Genomic DNA, 21,724 nt, shown 5'->3' on the forward strand with positions numbered 1-21,724 from the left:
ACTTATAATATTTTGTAGACATTTTTAAAGCTCACTACCATTTAAAATTATCAAAGAGACCTTGTTAAAATAACGAAACTTGAAATACTTCACATTTATCTCTTTTTTTAAAAGCTAATGTCAAGTGCAGACTTGCCATATGCCAATGGAAAGAAGTTTTATTTACTTTTTGTTTCTTGATCATTAACCTACTTTTTTTTCCCAAATGGATGTCTTCCATCCTCAAAATCTCAAACAATCCCAAGTCATAAAAATAAAAGAGAATTAGGCTAAAGGGGGGAGTCTAATGTTGGAGAGAAGTCTGGCAAAAAGAGGACAAAATTGATCCAATCCCCCAAAATAAAAGAGAATGAAGGAGAGCTCTTCAAATAACCCAGAGAAGGCAAAGACAAAGCATACCTAAGAAAGCTCTGATATTCAAGAAAAAAAAATCAGCAATCCAAAATAGTGGTAAAATATTACAGACCTGTTTTAAAAATCATCAGCACTATTTGTTCCAAGTATTCATTTGTGTCCAATTTTCCATAAATCTGCATAATGTGTTGATAAGCCCCTAAGTCCAAGTATGAAATATCAAATCAAGTGCATTAATTAGTGTGGCTGACTAGAGCTGAATCCAAAATCAATATGGTTAGCTCTCAATTACCTGCTTTATTGGAGAGAAACAGCACTGTGGGGGATAATCCCCTAAGCATTTCTTTTTGGCTCTGGCATGTATTATAACGCTGGATTTTTGTTGGATGATTTCTTGTTTGTTTTTAACAATGTTTTCTCCCCAGCTTTTTTTTTTTTTACTTAAGTATAACAAAGTAATTCATCTTCCCAAAGCACAAGTTGGCTGACTGTTAGCAAGCACATTGAAGCAGAGCCATGCTTAGAATTGGGTAGTGAGAACATCTGATCAGTTACCTCTACCCCTTTCTGGTGCTGCATTCTCCGGATGGTGAAACTGAATCTCCAGGTTCTCCAAAGGACACGCTGCTACATTCTAGATGAATGAACCCAATTCCCAGCCTATCCAATGATTCCTAACTTTTATGAACTGTCAAGGCAAGCATTTTTATAACTCCAGTCATAGAACTTATTTTTTTAGTAAATTTGGGTCCAATTTAATTCTTCTTTAACTCTTCTATTTTTGACCTTTATTATCCTTGAAGAATGCTGATAGAATATGATATACATTAAGATTTTGCTGATCTAAGCTAGATGTCTTTACAATATGTGAATCCTTGAACCTGATACCCATGAAAAGTTGTCTGTCCCATATTCTGTTTTGTAAAGAATCAATAAATAGCATGGTCTATGATAATAAACAGCACTTTCTATGTAGCGTATCAACATTTTAATATAGTAACAGGAACTTGCACAGACCAAGCCTTAACCCAAAGGGTGATAGATTATATAACCTTATAGAAAAAATGATTGAAGCCAGTTAAAAAAGGATAAAATAGGTTTCTTATATTATTTTTATGTTTTTACTTTGTGTATATGGCTCTTTGCTCCTCAGGAAACTCTCATGTAGCGCCCTGTTCATCCAGGTGATGGTCCAGACAAGGGAAAAGGGGGGAAACTGGCCTGGACTGGAATGTGGATCTGCATTCCTCAAGAATGGAGCACAAATAAGGCCTGATATTAAACAAAGGGTGGGAGAAGCCATGTGATAAACATGATGAATCTTTCTAGGGAACTGTTGTTATTTAAAGATTTTAGAGGTGAAGTAATCGGTAACTGGAAAATCATTTAAAATATTATTTATACATTAAAATGCACACAAATGATACAGATAAAACCTTAGAGTTATATAACATAAATGTAATAATGACTTTGCTCTGCTTAAAACCTTCAGCAGCTTACAGATATTCTAAGGACAACAGCCAGTGTGCTTAACATAGCCCAGAAACCCCTGAATGCCATCTATACCTCTTTATCAGCTCCGGAATCTTCCTCATGCCATGTTTATTCCTAATTCTTAATTTCTTAACACCTTCACACATGCAGTTTCTTTTGCCTGGAATGATCTTCAGCTTCATGGTAAACTCATTTAGATCATTCAGATCTCAGGTCAAATATCACCTATTTGGGAAAGTGTGTCATCCAAAGCCAGGTTAGATCTTCCTATTACCTCTGTCAAAGTATTCTGAGCTCTTACTTTACCATATTTATCCCAGTTATAATAATAGGAATAAGGATAAATTTGCATGCATATGTGTATATGTGTGTTTTAACATCTTTAATATCTATACCCTCCACTAGACAGAAAGCTCCTTGAAGGCAGTTGCCACATTTATTTAGATTGTCATTTTAATCTTGTAGACCTACACTTGGTAAACAAATAATCATTGAATGAATAAATGCACAGATACCATAGTGCACACCAATTCCTATTTCCCAGAAAACAAATCAAAATACATGCCTTACTGCTGAATGCTCAGAAGGATCATTCTCTCATATAAGTAATATATAGGCCATACATTTCATGTCAGTGTAATACTGACAGAGTCCCACAAGTCTACCGTGTTTCTATGCTAAGGTTGCCATAATAAAGTACCACAAACTCAGTGGCTTAAACGACATAAATATCTTGTCTCACAGTCCCAGAGGCTAGAAGTTGGAGACCAAGATGTCAGAAGGGCCATGCTCCATCTGATGGCTCTAGAAAAGGATCTGTTCCAGGTTTCTCTCCTGACTTTGGGTAGGTCCTTGACTTATAGCACATAACTCCAATCTTCATATGGTCTTCTTCCTGCATACATGCCTTTTTATTCATAGGGCATTTTTTTAAATCTTTATTCATTTTTGAGAAAGAGAGAACTAGAGTATGAGTGGGGGAGGGACAGAGAGAGAGGGAGAGAAAGAATTTGAAGCAGACTCCAGGCTCTGAGCTTGTCAGCACAGAGCCCGACATGGGGCTCAAACTCATGAACTGTGAGACCAGGACCTGAGCTGAAGTCAGACCCTTAACCGACTGAGCTACCCAGGCACCCCAGGGCATTCTTTTTATAAGGACATCAGTCACATTGAATTAGAGGTCTGTCTTATTCCATTATGACATTGTCTTAATTAATTACATCCACAATAACCTTTTTTTTTCAAATAAACTCACATTATGAAGTACTGGGGGTTAGGACTTCAACATAGTTTTAGTGAGACACAATTCAGCCATACCATCCAGTGAATGCCATTACAGTCAGAACTTATCACAATGCTGAATATAAGGAAGTCAGTCTACTTTCTTTTTTTTTTTAATTCTTCACTATCTCCGGTGAAAACAAACGTTATTTTAGAATGAATCATCAAAAAACAAATAAAAGTCATCCCTGAATGCATTGCTGAGGACTATAACCCCAGATTCACATCCATTCATCCATTTTCTATCAGTTCTTGAAAGGAAAATTTCCACAAGTGGAATTTAAGCTAATATAAGCTTGGATAGAAGTAATTGTGGCATTGTTGCTTCATTTCCAAACTCAGGGGAATGATTTCAATATTTTATCCATAAGAGAGATGTTTTTGTAGTTGTTTTATGCAATTCAACAAGTTGATGTAGTGTAACATCGGCAGAATAAGAGATCTCACCACTTTGCTCTTTAATACTCTCTCTGAAATGATTTTATGATGTTTCATTGCTACCTAAGATCTAAAGTTTGTACTTAAGTTCCTCAGTGTACATTTTGGTTCATACCAACTGATTAACACAATAGTCTCTCAATATTTAAGAAGGTTGGATAAGATATTTTAGGTATTTTTAGACTACATTTTCTAGACTTGATGTACAAATTAGAAATATCCAAAATGACATGCCAAGGTTATACCATTTATTATAGAACAGATCTTATTCCCTTTATGCAGCAATAGTTGTAGAGCAACCCCTCTCTCCAAAACTTAGCAACAAAATCCAGCAATAATCATTTATGTTGATCTGCATCCCAAAATAATATGGGCAGAGCTCAGGGGACACAGCTTGCCCCTGCTTCCCATGGCATCATCTGGGGCAGCTCAAAGACTCTTCCACAGCATGTCTGGTGGTTGACACTGGCTGATACAGCTGGAGCTGTTGGCTAGAACACATACATGTGTCCCCTCCATATGGCTGACTGGCTTCCTTACTGCATGGTGGCTGAGTTTCTAAAGAAAGCAACTCAAGAGAACCAGGTGGGAACTATACTGTCTTTCATAACCTGGCTTTAGATATCACATAACTTCATTATTGCTATTATTACAAGTCTGCCCTAATTTAAGTGGAAAAAAATCATATATCCCAATCTTCTTATAGGAAGCGTATCAAGATTATATTGTAAAAGGTGTTTGGGGGATGTGATACAATAGTTGTTCCCATTTTTTTTAATATTTGTTTTTGAGAGGGAGAGACAGAGATAAAGACAGAGAGTGTGAGTGGGGGAGGGGAATAAAGAGAAAGGGAGACACAGAATCCAAAGCAGGCTCCAGGCTCTGAGCTGGCAGCTCAGAGCCCTATGTAGGGCACCGACCGCGAGATCATGACCTAAGCTGAAGTCAGACACTTAACCAACTGAATCACCCAGGCACCCAGATAGGTTCTCCCATTTTTAAAAAAAAATACAGCCTGCCACAGATCTTTTCTTGAAAATTTATCAATAGGGCAACTTTCTGAAAATAGTTCATATCTGAAGACTAATAATGTATGTGTTAACTTTTTAAAAGGCTCTAATAAAAACCTCGAATTCATGCATAAATTCCCATAGAACAAACCAATGGCTACTTTCCCTATTTTATAGAAAAAGGGCTTCTAATATTTAACCTGGTTAAAACTTATATATATGTTTCTTATCCCTGAGATAATTTAAATTTTTTTAATTAAAAAAATTTTTTAATATTTATTTACTTTTGAGAGAGAAAGACAGACAGACAGAACGTGAGCAGGGAGGGACAGAGAGAGACGGAGACACAGAATCAGAAGCAGGCTCCAGGCTCCAAGCTGTCAGCACAGAGCCCGATGCAGGGCTCGAACTCACGAGCCTTCGAGCTGTGAGATCATGACCTGAGCTGAAGTCAGCCACTCAACTGACTGAGCCACCCAGGCGCCCCTGTTATACATTTTAATATTGTACGTTTAGTCATATATTAGTTGTATTCTTTTCTAACTATTTTTTTCTTAAGTGATATAAATTATTTTGATGAAAGCTGTCATTGGCACTGTGTCAAGAGCATTGCTAACCTGCTTCAGGTATCCTATGTGATTTGGATTTTTCTGAGTATATCTACCACATGAACACTGTATTTACTCTCAGGGTCCAAGATGTACATGTAAGACGCCTCATGGAACATCTCCAAGTTCAAAAATATCATCTGGGCAATTGTTCTTTTTTTACAGTCTCTCAAAAGTGCTTACTAATACCTTCAAAAAAAAACATTTGAGAGGAGAGAAATTTTCTAAATCTAAACATAGGACTATCAGACAACTCCACAAAAGACTCACATAACAGTCACAGTGCCTTATATGACAGAAATATGAAGGGTCAACACAATCTTCAGGCCATGGCATACCCTGGTTTCCTTCACAAGATGGAGAATGTCTGGCAAAAGGAGCATTGCTGTTTTCTTCCATTACCTTATATTCCCCAAATTCTAAGACCCTACGCCGTGCTAACAAGAAAAATTATAGTCACCTCTACACCTCTTGATTGATACTATGTGAGACTAGCTAGCAGTGTGTGGTCTCTTCCCCTCTCCCCCAACTCTAGCAATTATATTAGCTATATTTCTGATAAGGCTTCAACTCTTATAAATATTATGAGGCAGAACAGGGAAGCTGATTGGTTGTAGCAGAGTCCACTGAGGAAAATAGTCAAGACCTGTATTTTAAGTGGAGATCAAAATGGAAAAAACCCTAGAACATGATGAAAACTGTAAATTTCATTCATCAGTTGGGGGTAGGAAAGTAATGCCCCCTCAGTAGATATAGATCAGGGGTACACCAGAAAGACCTTTGAGTGGCTGACTGAACAAGAAACATCTTCAAACATAGCATTTAACTAAATTACAGAGAGTTGAAACAAATATACTAATTACCATAAACTATAGCCCAGCTCCTCTATCTCCATTTATAAATAAAAAGTTCATGAAGAGTAATTAAACATCCTGAATAATTCATGAGCCAAAGTAGAATGTACAACTGCAATTACAGGTTAAGAAAATGTACCTGCCATGAGAAAACTACATGGAAAGTCACTAAAATTGTAATCAGACGAGTAAAAATCTTAAATTACCTTTAAACAAACGATGAATAAATATTAAAATTTCAATCACAAATCTAGAAAAATAATTAAAGGTAAGTAGGAAGAATAAAATAATAAAGTAATAAATATTAATGCATTAGAAAAAATTTAAATCGAAGAGCTAGTTTATTGAAGGTTTTCATAAAATAAAATTCTGTCAGATTTAAATAAGTAATTGCAATTAGAAATAAAATGGATGCTTTTCTAAGAAAAATATGTTATATAACTATACATTAATAAAATATGTGATATTCATATACTACATATATATATATATAATTCAAGAGAAAGATGGATAAGAATATAAATATTAGGATGGATGAATGGAGAGAAAGAGCATCTAGAAAGATCTCCATCAAATTGTCAGCAATTATCTCCTATGAGTGATAAGATTAGAGTTGAATTTTATTTTCTTGAAAAGTAATAGTAATAAATTCACTGAAAATACAAAAGCATCCAAATTAGAAAAGAAGTAACTTATCTCTATTCACCGATGATTAAATTCTACATTAGAAAATACAGAAGAGGGGTGCCTGGGTGGCTCAGTTGGTTAAGGGTCCAACTTTTGATCTCAGCTCACATCATGATCTCAGGCTCATGAAATGGAGCCTCTTGTCAGGTTCAGCAAGGAGTGTGGAGCCTATTTGGGATTCTCTCTCTCTGCCCCTCCCTCACTCGTGTTTTTGCTCTCTCTCTAAATAAATAAATAGATAAATAAACAAAAAAGGAAATACAGAAGAATACAAGAAAATACTAAAACTAATAAATGAATTTAACAAAGTTGTATGGTACAAGATCAACACACAAATATCAGCTAAGCTTCTGTACATAGAAATTGTAATAAGCAATTCAAAAGGAAATTAAGAGAGCAATTACATATACAATGTCATCTAAAATACTATAATACCAGGAATAATTTAACCAAAGGATGAGACTTGTACACCGAAAACTACAAAATATTGCTGAAAGTAATTGAAGAAGGACTGAATAAATGGAAAGATACTCAATGTTCATGGATTGGATGACTCAATATTCTTAAGATGTCGATACCACCCAAAGTAACCTATATATTCAATGCAATTTCTACCAAAATCCCAATAGCCCTTTTGCAGAAATGGAAAAGTCAAATTCACATGTTATTTCAAGGAATCTTGAATAGCTACAACAATCTTGAAAATAAAGTTGAAGGACTCACACTTCCCATTTCAAAACTTTCTATGAATCTACAGTAATCAAAACAGTATGGTACTGGCATAAGAATAAACATATAGACCAATGGAATTAAATTGAGAGGCCATAAATACCCCCATATATTTATAACTACCTAATTTTTCAACAGGGGTGTCTTGTCTGTTCAGTGGGAAAGAATAGTATCTTTCCACAAATGGTGCTGGATTTCCACATGCAAAAGAATAAAGTTCTACCTCACACCATACGTAAAAATCAACTCAAAATTGACCAATGGTCTATAAAAGAAAAACGTGAAAACCATAAACCAGAAGAAAATATAAGACAAAATCTTTATAACATTAGATTTGGCAATGGATTCTTAGATATGACACCAAAAGCATAAACAACAAAAGAGAAAAAAATAGATAAATTGAATTTAAATAAAATGTAAAACTTTTGTTTTGCATCAAAGGATATTACCAAGATAGTAAAAATATAAGCTACAGAATGGGAGAAAGTATTTGCAAATTATATAAATAATAAGAATTTATTAGCCAAAATATATAAAGAACCCCTACAATTAAATAAAAATAGAAATATCTAGATAAATAATGGGCAAAGGACATTTCTCCAAATAGACATTTCTCCAAAGAGGATATACAAATGGCCACTAAGCACGCAAAACAATGCTCAATATCATTAGTCATTAGGAAAACATAAATCAAAACACAATGAGATACCATTTCCCATCTACTAAGATGGCTACAATCCAAAAAAATAAAAAATAGCAAGTGTTGGCAAAGATGTAGATAAATTGGAGTCCCCTGCATTTCTGGTAGAAAAATAAAATGATGTAGCTACTGAGGAAATATTAAAGTGTTTCCTCAAGAAACTAAACATATAATTACTGTATAACCCAGCAATTCTACTCCTGTATATATACCCAAAAGAATTAAAAGCAGGTACACAAACAACAAATATTATACTGATGTTCATACCAGCATTATTTACAATAGCCAAAATGTGAAAACATCCCAAGCATCTGTCAAGAGATGAATAGATAAATAAAACATAATATATATACATATACATATATATGTATATATATATATATATACATACACACACAGACACAATGGAATATTATATGGAATGGAATATTATTCAGCAATAAAAAGAATGAGGGTCTGTTAAATGCTACAATGTGGATAAATATGTAAAACATTATGCTAAGTGAAATAAGCCAGACACAAGAGAATAAATATTAGATGATTCCACTTATATAAACTACATACAATAAGCAAAATCATAGATATAGAAAATACATTAGTATTATCAAGGGCTGGGGGAAAGAGATATGGGAAGTTATTGCTTAATGGTTATAGAGTTTCTCTTCGAGGTTATGAAAAGATTTCAGACATACATAGTGCTGGTGCTTGCACAAAGTTGTGAATGTTACTAACATCACTGAATTGTACACTTAAAAATTATTAAAATGGCAAATTTCATGTTAAATATATTTTATTATATTACATATATATTATTTTGTGATATATGTAAAAATTATGTATTTTTATTTTAAATACTTTATTATATATTACAAAATAATACATACTTATTTTATATGTAACATGTGCTATATATAACATATGCTGTGTTTGTTACATATATTATGTATAGTATCCTATGTATAATACATGTTTATTTTATAGCATGGTATATATAATATTACATTTAATACACTATATAATATATAACATAACATACAATATAAAACCACAATTAAATAAAATGGTTTCTCAGTTCAGATTGGTCTGCATTTACATTTTACCTCTACTACCTTTTGTGTAATCTTGAACAAGTTTTTTAATACCTTTAAGTATGAATTTCCTTCTCTTTAAAATATGAATCATAACAATAGCACCACACCTCCCTCATAAGTCTCTGGTGGTGACTAGCAAAATTCAGTGTATTTGATATCCTCCACACACGCTTTGAATCCTCTATTCTGAGATGTATTTTTGCACTCATTCTAAAAGCAGACTGTATTTTACGACTGACAGACACACATAACAAAATATCAGGAAAACCGGGAAAATGGTTTTAAATTGAAATTGGTGTTAATTTTAATTATTAGCTTATAACTGAGAAAATACTGAATATTTATGTACATCTGAAATTTTTTTCAATGAGCATATATTCTCTGCATAATCAGAATACCATTAGAATTTTGGAAACATGTAAATAAAATATGGAGACTAAAATATAGATTAATAGCCTAGAGATTTTTATAGGTAACCTATAAATTGCTTTCTATAAACAATATGAAAGTACTATTCAGTGGATAAAAGTTTTTGCAAGCACGTTTAATGTCATGAAAATAGATTCATGGAAAAAAAAGGTTAGCAAATACTATGTATTAGTATCACTCAAAACCAAAATATTAATGATGATGAGTTGCGTTTTGCTTTCCTCTTTTGCTTCTCTGTTTTTTCTACAATCAATATTTTTTACTGTTTTTTACTCTTTTTGCTCTTTCGCTAAAAAATATTTATTGTTTGTCTGTTATATGCGAATCACACAGATATTAAGGTAATCATTACTTTGGTAATGTTAAAATGAATGAATAAATGGATGAAAGTGAACTAAAAAAAAAAAAGAGTGGGTTTTCTGGATGTGAGCCATTTCATCCATAAAATATAACCCTAATATTTAGTACGTTGGTTGATAAATTTGTCCCACCTGCCCCCACCTGGTGTCCTGGTCCTATCTTTGAAAGACCCTATCTTTGACAGATCCTTTATAGAACCCACTTACTTGCTCTAGTTCCAATTTGAAATTATTAGCTGAACTCAAAATTTTAAAATTCATTTCTCAATGTCTGCAATGTGTGAAGAAAGGATCAGCCTTCTCAGTACTTCTTCCTGATTCTAAATATGTGGTGCTCACAACATTCTCCCTTCACCTCGTGTCTGTCTCAGCTGCTCCCCAACTGGCCAGTAGAAAGTCAGTAGTGCTAACATCTTTAAAAAACAAGCAAAAATAAATAAGTTTTCTAACCTGCACTTCAAATAATATTATTCTGACTTCACTGTAAGCTGAAATCTTCTGGATTGAAACATTTTCCTGGTTTTTCCATTGTTTCATACAACAGATGCGGGTACTCCATTGTAGGAAATTCTGTTTGTGGAGCCAAAGGTTGGCAAGAAACGTCCTTGTCTAGCAGACAACATATAGACATGCAAGTTTGCATCCTTTATGAATTTCAATCTATGTGCCTCTAGCATGCCATGCCTAAGATAATTCTCTGAAATCTGTTACATCTAAAACATATGTTCTCACTTATGGAAAGTATAATTTGAGATGGCAAGGATCCTTTGCTTCATCTTTGCATACGGTTTCTTTTCCAAAGACATCGTAGCATTTACTTCAAAGTAATTATGGTAGAGAACTTCTAAGAAATTTAGAGTTCAATTTAAATAAAACAAAGTTTCCCAGGTAATGAATGTTCCCTGATCCTAGGCCTCTGGTGTTTTCAGTTATAGTTTCTACACAGCTTATTCATTTACATGCTCATTTATCAGTGTCTTTTCTCCTGGGACAAATAAATAGATATCCTTCATCATCTTGGTCCCCAAAATGTTGGGTCTTTTAATTAAGCAACTTGTTTTGGTTGTTTCATTGCCGACCCGAGACTGTTTTGATCCACGAATATTTTCAGAGGGATTATGTAAAACTTTTTTCCACCTAATCGTTTTATCTCTCAAATCCGCACCACCCCAGATTTATATCTATGCTCCCCTGATAATGATAAACATAGAACTAAGAGAGAACTAAAATTACCCTTACTGAGGAATTTCCACCTCAAATGCCTTTAGAGCGAGGTAGAGAATATAAATGTGTGAAGCAGCAAGTTAAAAGACTAGAATAACAGGCCTGTGGAAACTTGAAGAAAAGCATTCTCATAAAGCATTTAAAAGATTAATTAAGACTATTCTGGCCCCAATAAATCCACATTTGTTAGCTAGATTAGTCCCCAAAGCTAATAAGTTTTCAATTAATGCAGTCTCTCATTGTACAGTTGCAGAAAGTAATACCCAATGATAAATGACAAAACCACCATGAATTTTGTAAAAAAGCTATAAAACGAGAAGGATTCACTAAGTGATTTTTTTTTTAAAGACCAGCAAGACCCATACTTTCTGGCCTCACCCTAACTCTCCAGGCTCATCCCTGCCATAGCCACCTCTCACCCCCGATCTCATTTGGGCCACCCTGGCCTTATTCCACCCCATATTCTGTCCCTGTCCCTGTCACCTGCCTCAGAGTCATGCTCAATGCTTGGGTGATATAGATATATAGTAGATAGATAGATAGATAGATAGATATCATTCATACATATATATATCTATATATATATATACACACACATATATACATATATATGCATATATTTTTTTTCTAAATTTTCTAAATTTTTCTAAATTTCTCTAAATTTTTCTAAATTACTTGAGTTTGGAAATTTATGCTATCTATGGTAATCTGATCACACTGATGACAGAATTTTTTACCTCAGACTCCACACCGTTTGCAATATGACTTTGCAGATCCTCTTACTAACTAAAACAACAGTCTTTTTACCCCACTCCTTTGGATTTGGACTGGTACCATGACTTCTTTCAGCCAATGGGGCATTCCTCCAGATGACTCGGGCCTGAGCTAGAAATCTTATGGCATATCTGCGCTATCTTGCCCTCTGCTGTTCTCATAACATGCTCAGGCCAGCCTACAAGAGGAAAGGTAAGGGACATTTCAGTTTTCCCAAGGGAAATCATCTTAGTTCATCCCACAGCCTGCTGCCATGTTAACAAGTCCAGCCAACTTTAACGGCTCTGCCTTGCAGGGGTGCAGCAGGCCATAGACAGGAGCAAGCACATATCAGATCCCGAACAGCAGACTAGATCAGATGAATCCACAGACTCAGGAGCTAAATGATATTTTTCTTGTTGCATGCCACTGGGATTTTGTGATTATTTGTTACCCAATATTATTATGTAAATATATAATTGATGCTCTCACTTCGTAATCTCCAAACACTCCATCTATGACTACCTTGAGTTGAGTTATATTGACAAAGAGGCATTCAGATAGGTCTGGAACCAGTGAGATGCAGGTAGCAGAGACAGCCAGGTGAGCACTTGCTTAGGTTGGGAATAATTTGGGGGCTCAGATGGCAAGTTTAATTAATTCAGAAATGGTGTCTAATTGATAATTATATTAGATCAGAAAGCAAGCAGACTCAAGGCCCAGAACCAGCTTGGAATATGGTCAGACTAATGCCAACCAAATGATGAGAAATCCTGCTTAAAGGCAGCCAGATAAATAAGATAGGTAAAATGTGTTTTACCTGCAAGTAATGTGAGTTATTTCCAACAATAACTGGCTATACCTATAATAAGCTAGAACAATAAACTCATTTTTAACCAGATGAACTCAGGATAGATTTTCCAGATAAAATATGGGATGCCATATTTAATATGATTTTTAGATACACAACAATAAGCAACATGAGTATGTCTCATATATTACATGGGATATAGTTATACAAAAATTTATCATTCATCTGAAATTTCAATTAACTGGGCATGATGTATTTTATTTGCTAAATCTGACAGCTCTAACTGGAGGTCCTCCTAGATAATACTCAAGTTAAAGACTACTAGATCTCACATGACTAGGCTTTCTACCTGTTTCCTCAAAAAAACTGGCAGAGGCAGAGCCCCCCTCTGCCATAAATCAGCAGATAACTTAATATATTCCAGATGAGGGAGTCAAATCTAGGTGTGTGTCAACACAATACTGTTGTAGTGGTAATCTCATGTTTGTTTCCAGGTTATTTCCTTCTATCCTTGTGTTCTTTCCTTCACTCAGTATCTTGGGCAGTCTTTGCAGCAAGGAAGTGATGACAGCAGAAATGATGAAGGAAAACAGACAGTCAAGGGCATCGAAAGGTACACAGTACAAAAGCAAAAGATTGAAGATTGAAGAAATGTTCTCTGCCACCAGGAGTGAATAAAGATCCCTCTTGTTTGAGATAATGGGGACTGTGGGATGGGACATGGGCAAGTGAGAAATTAGTTAGTAGGTCCAGCAATGAGAGGAGAAGACCTGAGCAGAGTCCTAGAGGAGCAGAAGCAGACCCTGTAGACCACCGGGGTCCCATGCCTCCAAAAGGTACATGGGAGGTAACAGTGCTTACCAGCTGCCTGAACTCTCACTGTGGTCGGAGTGTATCACCTGCACCCAGCAGCTATGGGAGCTTTACTTGTTGGCTTTAGGGAGAATCTTCCTTTAAAATCATCACTGCTCATCAGGCAGACAGGCTACCAAGCTGTGTGTGCCCTGAGATTCTGCTTGGTCCACAACCAGCCTGCTCCATATAGATGATTCCCTGAATTTATGATGTCTGTCTCCAGATTACAGCTGGGGCCTCTGAACCTGGAGTGGGGCTGGTGATTTGGAAAGTAAAGTCTACCATCACCTGTCTTAGGAGGAACTAAACAGAATTTAACAAAACTAGCTTGGGGGGTGGGGAGGAGATTGTCATCCACTGAGGTGAGGGCAGTAGCAAAACATATCCAAGTTATACATGGGTACCCTTTTGAGATGTTTCAGTTCTTCTAGGACTCTGAAACAATCCTGGAACTACAATTCAGTTCCTAAGAATGTGGGTTCTAATGTTCCACAGACCTGGATTTAAATCCTAGCCACTTATTAGTTTAGGAATATGGATAAGTTTATTAGCCTCTCGAATCTTTTTATTCTCATCTATAAAATGTGTATAATAACCTTATTGAAATGTTAAATAAGATAATGCATCTGCCACAATTCACAGTTCCAGAAATACCCAGCATATTATAAGTGCTCAAGAAGTGACAGCTAAAAATAAAAACAAAACAAGAGAGAAAGGGAGAGAGGTTGAGAACTAAGATCCTAATACTGTGACCAGAATTGCAGCCCTGGTTAACTTCACTCTTTTATGCCAAAATAACACCTCATGTAGGTAAATCTTAATTTTCTCCATGGCATTTTCTTTCTCTAAATGTAACTGGGTAGAATCTGAGCTTAGCACAACTTATATAATTCTAAGAAAGCCTCTTGCCTTGATGTTGTTTTTAAGTATTACTACTCAGTAACCATTCAAGAAACATTCATTAAATGCCTTTTGTGTATATAAGATATTTAAAAGGCACAAAATGCATAACACATGGCCACTGCCTCTGAAGTGTTCACAGGCCTGTGGGGGAAACAGATGGGCCCACACATAATAGGTCCTTGGTCTTGCTGGTCCACATGAACCATGGTGGGTAACAGGTCCCTCCCCACTGCCACGCCCTGCAAGTCTGAAGTCTGGTAGGAGTCGTGAGGGTAAACACTTTGCAAGACCTGGAATATCTCCAAATTAGCAAGGATCATACCCTAAACGTCAGTGTTGCTCCCTGTGAGGATCACTGAGACAGCAAGCATTTCAGGAGGCCAGTAGAGTGTAGTGGAATAAGTACTGTCTTAGGACTCAGGCAAGCATAACTGTACATCCAGCTGTGTGATCTAGACCACCTTACTTTAACCTCCCTGAGCTCTGTCTCTTGATTTGCACCATGGAAATAATTATGTCTATCTTCTAGGGATGATGTGAGAAATTAATAAGACAATCTATATCAACTATTTTGCAAAATTATCAGTGAGTACTTTGAAGAGTCAGTAAATGATAGCTATTCTTAATATTTTCATGATCATAAAGATATATGTAATAAACTAAGGAAAAAACATAATCTATGTAAGTGAAAATTTTCTCAGAAGAGAAAAATTAGAAGGAAGCAGGAAAAACAGCTTGTTAATTGGAAAGCACAAAGTCAATATAAGATTACATATTGTAATTGTGAGAGAGACATTAACAGAAATACTGGGTACATATTAAACTCTGCCTTTAACTCTTCTCTCAACCAGAATTGTTGAGAGAAAAACATTGATAAAGGTCTTTGCATTTGTTTGGGGAAGCATCTAAATTCTATGAATGTAAACATAACAGAAATTCCTATTATCTCCCTTTTTTAAACCTTCTCCATCCATCCTTTTGGAGACATGTTTATGGATTTCAATTTCATTTGTCAGCTAATGAAATAGTCTATTCTATATTTTTGGTCTTCCTATAATAACAAATTCTTTCAGGACCCTCGAGAAAAAAAACAAAACATGTAAAATAGATTCCAAAAACATTCTGACTGTCAGTTATGTACTGAGAAAGGACAGATTAATCCCCGCAGACCTCACAGTTGACAAAGTCCTCATTTAATGTGTTTAGCTATAGTGCTAAGAGGAATTTGATAACAAGACTCTGGGTGCCTCGTTGCTGTTACATGAAATAATTACCACCCTGGGGTACTGAAGGTGATCAGATACACCGGGTTCTCAAACCTTAGGGAGAAGGAAAAGGACAGGGGTGATTATCTATCTATAATACTAACACCTTTATGTGTCATTTCTTAAATTCATTTCAGTGAAATGACACTGTTTTTGTTTTCCTTAAGTGATAGTATTTCCCTAGTATCTACTTTTTTGTTTTATTTTGTTTTCAAGATGAAGAAAGCCAATTTGCTATTCACAAACTTTACTGGAAAAAGGAAGTCATGGTGAGGACGTGGGACAAGAGGAATTCTCCTGCATTGCCAGTGGGAGTACCATGGGTTAAAAAAAAAAAAAATACACGTTGGAAACATTTTAGGGTTATCTAGTATTAAAAAAGAAACAACAAGTCCAAAATGGAGTCACTTTTGCTAGGCCCACCAAGACTGAATACTGAACCTGATTGTAAGTGTCAACCTCTCCCAGGAATGGAATTTTAAATCAATCTGTCTAAACTTTCCTGATCAGCACCAGTGAAGTAATGGTGAGATCCCTTGCTGTTCTCTCAAAGGTAAGGTGACCTGGGTAAAGCAATCCTTTTTTTCTTTTGCTAATAATCTCCTTGTCTTGCCCTGTTTCTGCCTATAAAATCCTATTATTTTGTAATAGCTCCTCAGAGCTCTCTTCTATTTGCCAGATGGGATGTGCCCAATTCATGAATCCTTGAAAAAAGCCAATTAGATCTTTAAACATACTCAGTTGAATTTTTTTTGATATAGTAAATTTTATGATATGCATATCCAATCATAAGGATATACCCTAAAAGGTGGGAGGTCGGGGGGAGGAATGCACATGTGTTCCAAGAGACAAACGTAAGAATAAGGACAGTTATATTATTCATAACATCACTGCATTAGGGTAAAACGGCCATCAAGAATAGACCCCTTAGGGGCACCTGGTTGGCTCAGTCGGATAAGTGTCCAACTTCAAGCCTCATGTCAGGCTCTGTGCTGACAGCTGGGAGCCTGGAGCCTGATTCAGATTCTGCGTCTCTGCCTTGCTCTCTGCCCCTCCTCTGCTTGTGCTCTGTCTCTCTCTTTCAAAAATAAACATTAAAAAAAATACAAAAAAAAAAAAAAAGAATAGAGCCTATAACTTGGAATTATATTCATCATTTAGGATGCTAAATTGCAACTAAAAGGAGTAAGTGCAGACATATGCAATAATGTGGATAAACTTTCAAATATATAATTTTGAGTATAAGAAATCAAACACTAAAGAATACATATGATCTGATTCCATTTTACAATATTCAAAAATATACAAAGTAAACTATAGTGTTGGAGGCTTGCATTCTTAGGCTTTAAACTCTAAGAAGAGGAAAGGTTTAAGATTACCATGGAAGTCAAAGTATGATAGGGAAAAACAGGATAAAATAGGCAGAGAGGGAAAGGATTAGGACCTGAGGTCCCTGGGTGGAAAAAGACACATATTTTGGAACAATGAGGGTCTGACTATAGCAAACCGCCTCAGGTGTAAGGTCCCTCCTAAGAATGTAACACTATGTACATTGTAATAGACCTCACGTACTCCCCCTCGGGTTCCCCTCAGGAATTTGACAATCAAAGTACCTAGCTGAACTGTACAACTTACCTTATTTGAGGGACAGTATGAACACTCTGACTCCTCACACAACAGAATGGAGCCAGTCAGAAATGGACAACCCAGCACTTAGAGTTGCCAGGCCAATAAGGGTGGGGCCTGAGAAGGAGCAAGAGGGAAGGGAAGTGGGGAATGACCAGAACCTTATAAAACAAGGATCCTTGCCTATAGTCATGGGCATTCACTTTTGAGTGTCCCCTCTCTGTAAAGAGAGCTTTCATACTATTCTTACTTTCTAATCTTATGCTCTAATAAACTTTTGTCTGCTACTCATTTTATTTTGTATCCACCTCTTTGTGCTTCGAAGCGATGAGGCAACAAACTCCAGGTATTGAGGTAAAAAGTCCTGCAACAAAAGTCGTGCTGACTGTTTTGAGAAAGAAGTGACTGTGAATGAGATCTGCCAGGGAAGGTTGGGGGGTGTCAGTGATGTTTAATTCTGGACCTGGTAGTCAATGCATTAGCTTGTTGGTCAATACATAATTCATTAAACTGCATGGTTTTGTCTTATGTGCTTCTCCATGTGTGTTTTATATTTCACAATAAAGATGCTTAAAAAGAAATCTTTTGGGGAGCACCTTGGTTAACCATCCAATTCTTAGTTTCAGCTCAGGTCATGATCCCACGGTTTGTGACTTCAAGTCCCATGTCAGGCTCTACACTGACAGTGTGGAGCCTGCTTGGGATTCTCTCTCTCTCTCTCTCTCTCTCTCTCTCTCTCTGCCCCTCCCATGCTCACACACTTTCTCTCTCTCAAAATAACTAAATAAACTCAAAAAATTAAAAAAAAAAAGAAATCTTTTTACTTGTCTTTGTTAAGCAATTTTCCCTAAACAGAAGGAAAGGGACTGACAGTTACTGGATTCTAACAGATCTTTCCTGTGCACAATCTCTTCTAATTCTAATGACAACTCCCAGGAAGGGAGTTATCTTCTTTCTCACTAGACAAATAGGAAAAGCAGCTCATGGAGGTTCAGCATTTGCCCAGGGACACATAACTGGTGACACCACATCAGTAACTGAACTCAAAGGTTTGACCCAAAGTCCATGCTTGTTTTACTCCATCATGCGTAGCTTTAGGGTAAAAATTTCAGATTTACTAAACAGGAGCCTAATTCAACACTCTCAGGATCTGAGTACTGATGAACAAAAATTTTCAAATATTTTAAAATAATATCTAAGAGATAATTATTTTAAAGTGTATGTAGCTAATTCTGCTGTAAAGCCAGGCTATTCAGTTGAGCAAATGTGTTATTTATTAGGCTAAATTACGTATATGTTGTTCCTGTCAAAATGGTGGAACAATTTTGTGAATCTATGGCTCATACAAAGAGGGTTTAGGAAAGAAGAGAGCAACATCAAAATCTCAACTTCTATTCCATCATCTTTGTCTTTATAATCACTGGTCACAGAAATGAATGAAACAAAGACAAAAGAAAAGCTGAAATCATGAAAACCTTCTCATGCTAAGAGGGGATCCTGAAGACTTCCTTCATTTATTCCATGCATATTTTACTGAGTGCTTACTGTCACAATTAGTTCTAGGCCCTAAGGATACAACGATGAACACAAGGTGCAGGAGATTATGTTCTGTGGGAGAAACTGAGAATAAGCAAATAAACAGATGAGGTATCTTCAGAGAGTGCTACAGGGATGTTCCAAAGCAAAAAAGAAGCAAAGGATGGAGAGAAATTGGAGTCACGATGGTCAGTAACATAAGCCAAGTCCTCTTTCAAGAGGTAACATAAGAGCGAAGGCTGGGAAAAGTACTACAGGGAGCCACACGGCCACTCTGAAATGGAAGGGAAATACTTCAGGTGATGGTTATAGCAAGTACAAATTCCTGAGTTCAAATTATACTTGATGGTTTCAAAAACAAAGGAGTACACGGTGTGACTGGAACATAGAGTGAGGATGTATCAGGATTTGATGCAACTTCAAATAACGAAAGTTCTAATGTAACAATAGCTTACACGAAGATCATTGGTATAGAATTAGAAGGGCAGGTTCACAAAGCCATCAGGAACTCAGTTTCTTTCTATACTGTGGCTTCATCCCCTTACTTGTGATCTAAAATAGCCAACTGAGCCCCAATCCTCACAACTGATTTCCAGCAATGGGCAGATGGGAAGGATGATAAAGAATGTACTCTCTCCTTTTAAGGATACTTCCTGGAAGCCAACACAACACTTTCATATTTATACCCTTGACCAGGAAAAAAAAAAAAAGTCAAATGGCTAATTTAACTGCAAGAGAAATTGGGAAATCCCAGCAGGAAGCTAAAATGTTTCTCTTTCTCTCTTTCTTTTTCTCTTTCTTTCTTTCTCTTTCTTTCTTCTTTTTTTTTTTTTAAAGCAGAGCCACAAAGAGAGCTCAGTAAGCTGACTTCTTTTATTTATTTTTTTTTTTTTAATTTTTTTTTTAACGTTTTATTTATTTTTGAGACAGAGAGAGACAGAGCATGAACGGGGAAGGGGCAGAGAGAGAGGGAGACACAGAATTGGAAGCAGGCTCCAGGCTCTGAGCCATCAGCCCAGAGCCCGACGCGGGGCTCGAACTCACGGACTGCGAGATCGTGACCTGAGCTGAAGTCGGCTGCCCAACCGACGGAGCCACCCAGGCGCCCCATCTCTTTCTTTCTTCTTTCTTTCCTACCAAAGAAGAACAAGGAGATGTATAGTTTATATGACAAGATATCTCACAGAATGAAAAACATAGGAAGTGAGTATGGAGAGGTCGGTAGGGGTAACTCATTTAGATACTTGTAGAATATAGTAATTGGAAAAAGGACAACAGGACCACATAGTCCTAGAATAACGCCTTCCTTGAATGGAGGCTCACCAGGTAGAGTACCTCAGTTATGTGCCCTGCATGTAATCACTTCTTCAAGCCTATCACCAAGGATTGGTGGATTTTTGAGGTGGTTACCGTAACTTGAAGTCATGTGACTCTTCATTTCTTATCTCCACCTTTTTCTTTTTCTGTTTTTTTTTTAATTTTTTTTTCAACGTTTATTTATTTTTTGGGACAGAGAGAGACAGAGCATGAACGGGGGAGGGGCAGAGAGAGAGGGAGACACAGAATCGGAAACAGGCTCCAGGCTCTGAGCCATCAGCCCAGAGCCTGACGCGGGGCTCGAACTCCCGGACCGCGAGATCGTGACCTGGCTGAAGTCGGATGCTTAACCGACTGCACCACCCAGGCGCCCCTCTCCACCTTTTTCAAATTAGTTACCATGTCCTGTCAATTCTACCACACAGAATGGAAAAGCTTGAGAGAAAAGTAAAATTTTGAGTCCAACAACCACTTCCTTCAAGCATGAGAGAAAAGGGACAAAAAGAGAACTGCTTGTTGTGGGTGTAAGAAGTGACACTGGCGTTCTAACCCTAGCTGCTGTGATGGAGATCTATTTGGAAATAGGATTTTTAAAGATGTAATAAAGTTAAGAGGAGGTCATCCTGGATTAGGGTGGGCCCTACATCCAATGAGTATTGTTCTTACAAGAAGATCAGAAGAAGACACAGGTACACAGAGACACACAGAAGAATGCCATGTGATGACAGACACAGAGTCTGGAGCAGTAATGCAGCTGAAGGCCAAGGATCGATAATCACCACCAGAAGATCAGAAGAAACAAAGATTCTCCCTCAGAGCCTCCAGAAGGAACCAACCTTGCTGACACCTTCATGTTAGACTTTCAGCCTCTGGAACTGTGAGAATACAAAATTCTATTGTTTAAGCCTCCACGCCGGTGGTACTTTGTTATGCCAGCCCTGGCAAAGTAATACAGAATTTGATTGAATTCTAGGCTGAGAATTGGATTCTATATCCTACGTTGTTATTCGCTAAGACCTTCCAGGTTATCTTTTGGATCTAATGAAAGGACCTAGCAATGCAGAGGAATCATCTGTGTTCATAAGCTTGAGGTCTCAGTGGGTTTTGAGTGGATTGTGTCCCACATCACAAAGGTACATCCTTGTCACATTAGTTTCTGGTCAGATTCTGCTCAGCAGGGGCGCCTGGGTGGTGCAGTCGGTTAAGCGCCGACTTCAGCCAGGTCACGATCTCGCGGTTCGTGAGTTCGAGCCCTGCGTCAGGCTCTGGGCTGATGGCTCAGAGCCTGGAGCCTGTTTCCGATTCTGTGTCTCCCTCTCTCTCTGCCCCTCCCCCGTTCATGCTCTGTCTCTCTCTGTCCCAAAAATAAATAAACGTTGAAAAAAAAATTAAAAAAAAAA

The sequence above is a fragment of the Prionailurus viverrinus genome, chromosome C1 (genome assembly GCF_022837055.1).
Source record: "Prionailurus viverrinus isolate Anna chromosome C1, UM_Priviv_1.0, whole genome shotgun sequence".
NCBI classification, from domain to species: domain Eukaryota; kingdom Metazoa; phylum Chordata; class Mammalia; order Carnivora; family Felidae; genus Prionailurus; species Prionailurus viverrinus.